This window comes from Otolemur garnettii, unplaced genomic scaffold (assembly GCF_000181295.1).
Source record: "Otolemur garnettii isolate 467f Iridium unplaced genomic scaffold, OtoGar3 scaffold00146, whole genome shotgun sequence".
In the NCBI taxonomy this organism is placed as follows: Eukaryota; Metazoa; Chordata; class Mammalia; order Primates; family Galagidae; genus Otolemur; species Otolemur garnettii.
Window position 1 is genome coordinate 361,283 of NW_003852541.1, and position 8,744 is coordinate 370,026.

At 47.4% G+C, this 8,744-nt stretch overlaps 2 pseudogenes; one reads left to right on the forward strand and one right to left on the reverse strand.

Annotated features, from left to right (window-relative positions):
• The window catches only part of LOC111728240, a 21,019-nt pseudogene extending 19,439 nt beyond the window's left edge, over positions 1–1,580 (reverse strand).
• The window catches only part of LOC105887935, a 22,433-nt pseudogene extending 19,405 nt beyond the window's left edge, over positions 1–3,028 (forward strand).
• The last annotated feature ends 5,716 nt before the right edge of the window (positions 3,029–8,744 follow it).

Consider the following 8,744-nt stretch of genomic DNA (forward strand, 5'->3'; position numbering starts at 1 on the left):
TTTTTTTTTTTGTAGTTTTGGCCCGGGCTGGGTTTGAACCCGCCACCTCCAGCATATGGGGTCGGCATGCTACTCCTTTGAGCCACAGGTGCCAATCAGAAATAAATTTTTTTTTTTTTTTTTTTGAGACAGAGCCTGAAGCTGTCACCCTGGGTAGAGTGCTCTGCATCACAGCTCACAGCAACCTCCAAATCCTGGGTTCAAGCTAGTCTCCTGCCTCTGCCTCCAAAGTAGCTGGGACTACAGGCGCCCGCCACAAAGCCCGGCTATTATTTTGGTTGCAGCCACCATTGTTGTTTGGCGGGTCTAGGCTGGATTCGAACCTGCCAGCTCAGGTGTATGTGGCTGGCACCTTAGCCATTTGAGCCACAGGTGCTAAGCCAGAAATGAAAATTTTTAAGCAGAAAAACTATACCATCCAATAATTCTAGCAGTGAGAATGATTCCTACCATTCCTTGTAAAGAAAATAGGACGATGCCTGTGGCAGTGAGTAGAGCCCCAGCTCAGTATACTGAGGGTGGCGGGTTCGAACCTGGCCCCAGCCAAACTGCAACAACAACAACAAGAAAATAGCCCAGTGTGTGGCAGGCGCCCATAGTCCCAGTTACTTGGGAGGCTGAGGCAGGAGAATTACCTAAGCCCAAGAGCTGGAGGTTGCTGTGAGCTGTGATACCATGGTACTCTACTGAGGGCAACAAAGTGAAACTCTGTCTATAAAAAAAAACCCCAGAGAATGGCTCTGTGTCTATGGCTCAAGCGGCTAAGGTGCCAGCCACATACGCCTGAGCTGGTGGGTTCGAATCCAGCCTGGGCCCACTGAACCACAATGATGGCTGCAACCAAAAAATAGCCAGGCATTGTGGCAGGCATCTGTGGTCCCAGCTACTTGAGAGGCGGAGGCAGGAGACTTGCTTGAGCCCAGGAGTTTGGAGGTTGCTGTGAGCTGTGATGCCACGGTACTCTACCTAGGGCGATAGCTTGAGGCTCTGTCTCTAAAGAAAGGAAAAGAAAGAAAATATGACTGCAAAACCAGAAGGTAGAATCATGGGAAGAAGATAGTATCCAAGGACGCTTGCCACACAAACAAATGAAACACCTGTCGTACTCATTGGATTCAATAAACAAAATATTCCTGACATCCAATTGCACTGATCCCATATGCATAGCCAAACTGGATTTTGCCAGCCAGCAATAATGTGGCTCCAAAGGCAAGGCCAAGAACCATTGGTCCTGCCAAATCAGTTTTGTTCATGATGATGCCATCTGCCACTTTTAATGGATGTAAACTGTTCATGTTTTTTGCCACATGTGGTCAAAATTGATACCTAACTCTTCTAATAAAGGTGGCTCATCCTCTAACTTGATTCCATAGAATGGCTGAGGTGAAGTTGGAATATATGCCTGAGTTGGCTGGAAAATCTGCCCAGTGTATGGCTGCTGTGGCTGCCTCATGTCTGGTGGGACAAATTGGCCTTGCTGTGAGTAGTCATAGCTGGCATACTATTTGCTATAGGGTCCTCCTCTTCCTCCATAATCATAGGACTGCTGTGATTGGTCATTGATGCTATCACTTGTCTGGTAGAAATCTGTGTTTAAGTTTTCAAAGCCTGGCATTGCAAATGATCAGGAAAGTGCAGAATCTTAGAAGGTCGCACCTGAAATGTAGGGGTTGCTTCAGAGCACAGGCTTAGAAAAGGATCCAGGGTTTGAGTGAAGGGACCAGAGCCTCATGCCGAAAGATGGCAGCAAGCCGAAATACACAGGCTCGGAGAGAAACCCAGTAGCCTGCTGTGGGTGTAGGAAACTCACCAAATGATGAGGGGGTGGTGGCGGTAGCTCGAGCAGCACCCCAAGCTCCACAAACAGTTTTAGATCCTGAACTGGTTGCTACGTGATAACTTTTTTTTTTTTTTTTTTTTTTGAGACAGTCACACTATGTTGCCCTGGATAGAGTGCGGTGGCATCACAGCTCACAGCAACTTCAAATTCTTGGGCTTAAGCGATTCTCTTGCCTCAGACTCCCAAGTAGCTGGAACTACAGGTGCTTGCCAGAACGCCTGGGTATTTTTTATTGCTATTGTTGTAGTTGTCATTGTTCAGCTGACCTGGGCTGCGTTTGAACCCGCCAGCCTTGGAATGTGTGACTGGCTCCCTAACCACTGAGCTATGGGTGCTGAGCAGTGCAGGACTGTCTTTAAGGCTTTATCCTTTAAAGGGGGCATCAGAGCATTTGAGCTGTATGTCAAAGGAGTAGCGTCTTAGGGTTTATATCTACCTTCTTTGTTTCCTTGTTTGGTTTTTCTAGTTTCTCCTTGGACCAAGATGACTGATGGAAACCTTTCCTCCTCTACAAATGGAATAGTCTTGATGGGCATTCTGGATGGTCAACCAGGAAACTCCCTTCAGAACCTGCAACATGCCCATGTTCTCTCAGCAACTGGGTCCAGGCTAAAACTTGGTGATTTAGAAGATCGGCACAGCCTTCAGTCAGTGGACTCAGGCATTCCTACCCTGGAGATTGGCAACCCAGAACCTGTCTCCTGTAGTGTGGTCCACGTGAAGAGGAAACAGTCTGATTCGGAGATCATCCCTGACAGAGCCTTCCAGAGTGCGTGCCCACTGCCATCCTGCGCGCCACCAGCTCCCACCAGTGCTGAGGGGGAGCAGAGTGTGCGGAAGTCTTCCACGTTTCCCAGGACAGGCTATGACTCAGTGAAGCTCTATAGCCCCACCTCCAAAGCCCTGAACCGCAGTGATGATGTCTCCATCTGTAGTGTGTCCAGTCTTGGCACAGAGTTGTCAACTACCCTGTCTGTTAGCAATGAGGACATCTTGGACCTTGTGGTCACAAGCAGCTCCAGTGCCATTGTGACCCTGGAGAATGATGATGACCCACAATTTACCAGCATCACCTTGAGTTCCATCAAGGAAACCCCTGGACTACACCAGCAGGACTATGTTCAGGAAACTGATGAGGGGAGTAAATTGAAACTATTTGGACCATTTAGTAACTTCTTTACAAGGTAATGCTATCTTTGTCTCTCTAAAAGAGTTAGGTTATTGAATTCAGACCAGATGCCTTGTTCTTCTTGTCTAAAATGTACGTGTGTTCTGTCATATAAAGCAGGTACTGTGTCGTACAGATGATTGTGCTTTACCCAGGAGCCCTGCGTCCTGTGGAGTTGTGTGTAGGACTGGTCTGCTGGTGATTCTGCTGTTGGATTCCTCACTTCCACCTGTGACTTCTGTGTTCACAGCTCACTTGTGTGATCTGTTGTCATTCTCAGCCTCTGACCTGTGGTGGCTATGGGTGACCCACAGGTGGCCAGTGTTGCTGCATCAGCAACCATGGTGTGTCAGCCATAGCCATGGGGGGACCCTGTACATTAATAACTTAGATTTCTTGGGCCAAGCAGAGGGTCCTGGCAAGGGTAACATTAGTGAGTAACTCACATTGCTAACTGCACCCCCACATAGCCCAGAGCTGGCATTTCAGCAGCCTGGTCTGTTTCCCATGCTTCTGCATGGCTGTACTCTTGTGTTCTTGTTCTGGCTCTGATCTTGCCATTGAGGTGTGTGCTATTACTGCATCCACACACATTCCCACCCATGTTGGGCCCAGGCCATGCACTCCTCCCTGTTGGGGGTCCTGTCACCCAGGTGCCAGTTCAGGCTGTTGTGGTTTCTGTATCTCTCCTAAAGCCCTGTGGGGACAATTCCTTCACCTTCTGTTATTTGTGCTCTCATGTTTTGGTTCAACAAGTGTAATATGGTGACAGAAATGATCTTAGGTAATGACTTAGGGTGGGCATATAGTCTGGTAGTATTAGGGGTGGACATACTAGTGAGACAAGCAAATGTGAACTCTCAAACTGTAAAGTGCCGTGAGGAAGGTCACAGGGGCTGTGGAGAGTTTGGGTAGAATTGTGATCAGCTTCACAGCTGCTCTTTAGAGGGCTGTGGCCCCGGGGGTTGGCAGGTAGGAGTGTTTCTGCAGCTGGCCCGGGCTGCCTTGTATGCGCCCCAGCAAACCTTGTGTTGGATAACTTTGCAGCAGTGCCAGTGTGTTTCTTTGAGATAGTATGATGTGCTGGCTGGAGTCAGCTGAGACTTCGGCCACCGACCATAGGCCTGTAATTAACTTACCACTGCCTCAGTCGCTTCATCAGCTAACTGTGGGATCATCTCAAGTGAGTCTAAGACCAGTCATGAGTGTGAGGATCTCCAACATGGCCTGAGGTTTTGTGGGGCCACTTTTTTTCTCTGATGTGGTATCCTGCTACCACAAGTGGAGTTCCTGGTGTTGGGAACTTTGGGGGAGACCCTATCGATATTCCTTCTGCAGCTGCAGTTGTGCTGTTATGTGGTGGTTCAGATCTGTGTGGCTGACAAACGTGTTCATGTTCTCTGTTTATGAATACCTCCTGGAGCCTATTCAGTGTGAATCCTCAGGACCCATCCAGAACTACAGAATCAGAATCTCAGGGAGAGGGCCTAGGTTATTTTTTTACTTATTTATTTATTTATTTATTTTTGCAGTTTTTGGCCGGGGCTAGGTTTGAACCCGCCACCTCTGGCATAAGGGACTGGCGCCCTACCCCTTTTGAGTCACAGGCACTGCCCTACTTATTTACCTTTTAAAATTTATTTTTATAGTTTGGGATTCATTGAGAGTACAGAGAATTAGGTTACATTGCTTGCATTTGTTAGATAAAGTCTCTCTTATAGTTGTGTCCTACCCTCAAGAGGTGTGCTATACACTGTGACCCCCCATCCCCCTCCCTCCTCCACTCTTCCCCACTTTCGGCCTAGGTTTTTTAGAATCACTTGGGATTCTTGGCAAATCTGGGAAACTTTGCTTGAAATGGGATTGGGTGGGAAGCAGCCATAGTGAAAGAGGTTGCTTTGAAATAAAATAGATCTGTACCTATGACCTTACTGTGTGATCTTGAACAAGTTACTTCACCTCTCTGAGCCTTTTTGTTTTTTAAGACAGAGTCTCAAGCTGTTGCCCTGAGTAGAGTGCTGTGGTGTCACAGCTCACAGCAACCTCCAACTCTTGGGTTTAAGCAATTCTTTTGCCTCAGCCTCCCAAGTAGCTGAGATTACAGTTGCTAGCCACAATGCCAGGCTATTTTTTGGTTGTAGTTGTCATTGTTTGGCGGGCCTGGGCTGATTTTGAACCTGCCAGCTATGGTATATGTGGCCAGTCCCCTAGCTGCTTGAGCTGCAGGCCCCGAGCCTGAGCCAGTTTTTTAATCCTAAAATGGCATTAGTAAGAGCCTAACATTTAGTGCCTGTTACGTCACTGATGTGCACGACGCTCTTTCCATGTCCCCCTCACTGTGCTTTCTGTGTCAGCTTCTTCACCTATACGTGGAGATGATCCTGACAGTGGTGATGGGGATGAAGTGGGCTAGCACGTATGAAATCTAGTGCAGATGTAGACACGCTACTTTTAAGCGTCAGTTGCTTGTGATTAACATAGCTGTACTTGCTCCGTGCTACCTTTGTTACATGGCAGAGTTGAGCTGTGTTGGAACCTCTTGAAAGAAAACCCTATAAATTATGAAATTTCTAAAGCTACTGCTTTTTGAAAATCATTCTCAGCTTTGTGCCCCAGAAAATAAATGTCTCTTCCTTGGTTCTTGTCTCCCTAACCTTATTTTGATGGCTTTCACTTTTTTTTTTTTTTTTTAGAGACAGAGTTTCACTTTATTGCCCTCTGTCGAGTGCCATGGCGTCAGGCAGCTCAGGCAACCTCCAACTCCTGGGCTTAGGTGATTGATTATCTTGCCTCAGCCTCCTGAGTAGCTGGGACTACAGGCGCCCGCCACAGTGCCTGGCTATTTTTAGAGACGGAGTCTTGCTCTTGCTTAGGTAGGTCTCCAACTCCTGTTCTCAGGCAACCTACCTGCCTCAGCCTTCCAGAGTGCTAGGATTATAGGCAGCCACCGGGCCTGGGCTTATGACATTGTTATTGTGAGCCATTCTTAAGTAGTGAGTCACTGCTTATGTCATAGGCTGAGGAGTCTAGTAGGCTTTTTTGTCCAAGAGCAGGAGTATCCAACCTATGGCTTCTGGACTGAATGCTGATTTCCGTGAGGACTTTTTTTTTTTCCTCTGGCTGCTTACCTGTGGTGTCAGATATCTTAGTAAGTATGCACAGACCTTTTCTTTTTTTGAGACAGAATCTTACTTTGTTGCCCCCTATAGAGTACCCAGGTGTCATAGCTCCCAGCAACCTCTAACCCTTGGGCTCAAGTGATTCTTTTGCCTCAGCCTCTCAAGTAACTGGGGCTACAGGTGCCTGCTCACACCTGGCTATTTTTAGAGACGAGGTCTCACTCTTGCTTAGGCTGGTCTTGAACCTGTGAGCTCAAGGGATCTATCTACTTCAGCCTCCCAAAGTGCTGGGATTCCAGGTGTGAGCCATTGTGTCGGCCTTTTTTTTTTTTTTTTTTTTTTTTTGCTAATCAGCTTTTGTTAGTATCTGGGTATTTACTGTATAGCCAAGACAAACTCTTCTTCCAAGGTGCCACAAAGGAAAACAAAAGTCTGGATACCCCATCCTAGAGTCTTACAAACGTGAGAAAACAGTTTCACTCTAAAGTTACGTCATCGAGGGGAAAGGGTTCTGTGCCAGAAATCTAAACATTTTACAGGTGAGCAAATGGAATTACAGCGAATGTTTCATAACTCAGTTCCTACCCTGGCCCTCAGCAGGTACCCAGAGGATTGTGGACCTTGTAAGCTTTTATTGAGGGCAGGACTGGGTTAGAGGGGGTGGGGGGCTCCAAGGTCAGGCTGCTCAGTCATGCTGTTCAGTCATGCTGTTTCTCAACTTTGTTCCTTCCCCGAATGCCCTTCTGTTTTTCTTGTCCTCATTGGAAGAAATATGTGTGGACAGTATCATAGATGCTTAGTCTAAGGGAACATGCCTAGGTAAAGGGTGGAGCTGGTCAGGGGACTTCTGACTAGAATCGGCAGACCCATTGGTGACCCTGACTGCTTGATGAGGTGGCCTGGGTGAGGGGAGCTGCAGGCCCAGCTCCCATTTGTTCCTTTTTCACTCACACTGCAGTAAGCACCCCTGTCCCAGATTGCACTCAGAGCTTGAGAGGGAGTGTCCCTGTCTTGACAGAGTTCACTGTCTTGTGGGGGGCAGACAAGGCAGTTTTTGGGGTGGAGCCAGTATGAGTGCTGTTGCTGTGGGCAGGGATAGGGGTGCACCCAGTTGAGAGCACTGGGTCAGAAGTCAGGCCAGCTGGGTGCATAGTGAGCTCTCCTATGTAATGGCTGTGTGACCTTGGGCATGTTACCTTTCTGAGCCTTAGAGCAGGGATAAGACTTGTGTGTAAGGTTAGGGATCAAACAGACAGAGCACCTGACTTTTAGGTTCTCCCTAAGCAGATGCTTTCTGTGGTTCCAACATAAACAATATCATTTCTAGAAAGTCTGTTTTCTAAAGCTTTCTCAAGTTCCTGCTCTTGTACTGTGCTTGCTTTGGGCAGTACATTGCTGAGTCAGTCAGAGTGGGATTTCTTCACTTTGGCACTGTTGTAATTTTGGGATGGATAATTTTTTTTTTTCTAAATTTATTGTTGGGGATTCATTGAAGGTGCAAGAAACCAGGTTACACTGATTGCATGTGTTAGGTAAAGTCCCTCTTACAATCGTATCTCGCCCCCAAAAGGTGTGACACACACCAAGACCCCACCACCCTCCCTCTTTCCCTCTCTCTGCTATTCCCTTCCCCACCCCTCCCTCCTTCCCCACTCTTCCCTCCTTCTTCCTCTCTCTGCTCTCCCCTTCCCCTACCCCCACCATGTCATTAATTGTCCTCATATCAAAATTGAGTACATAGGATTCATGCTTCTCCATTCTTGTGATGCTTTACTAAGAATAATGTGTTCCACCTCCAGGATAGATGATTCTTTGACGTGGGTGGCTGTCCTGTGCCTTGGAGGGTGATTTGCAGTGGCCCTGACCTCTACTGGCTAGATGCCAGTATCACTTCCCAGTTGTGACAACCAAAACAGTCTCCAGACATTGCCAGATATCCTGGGGGTGGGGGTGTGGGCAAAATCACCCAGCCTTTGAGAGTGAATGTCAGTATTTATTTGCTTCCTTGAAGGAAATTTACTGATAGTAATTGAGCAGGATCTCATCTTATGTAGAAGAGAGGGTCTGTGTTAAGGAGTCCTGTGCACCCAGTGTGATTAAACAGTATTTATCTAGAAACTTAGATAGCAAGTATAAGAGGAATTCAGTAACATGTTATGGGGAGTTTATTTTCCACAGGAGAATGGGGTTGGTTTCCATGAAGCCAAAAGTTTAATCAGCCAATAAACACTGGTCTGGGAGTAAGACCACTTACATCTTTTATGCCCCCCGACCCTCCCTTTTAAGACAAAGTCCCACTAAGTCGCCCTTGGTAGAGTGCTGTGGCATTTCAGCCTCCCAAGTAGCTGGGACTACAGGCACCCACCACAATGCCCAGCTATTTTTTTGTTGTATTTGTCATTGTTGTTTAGCTGGCCTGGGTGTATGTGGCTGGTGCTGTAACAACTGTGCCGTGCCCGCTGAGCCTGTTAAGGCCCTTTATTTAACTCTAAGGAGAGATGATCCTGCGTATCTTTTGCTGAAGAGAGACATTTGAACTTCATTTGAAGGAAGAGAAGGAGCTTGCCCAGTGAAGGTGTGGGACAAAGAACAGCTTGTGGCAGGCTGGGACATGGGG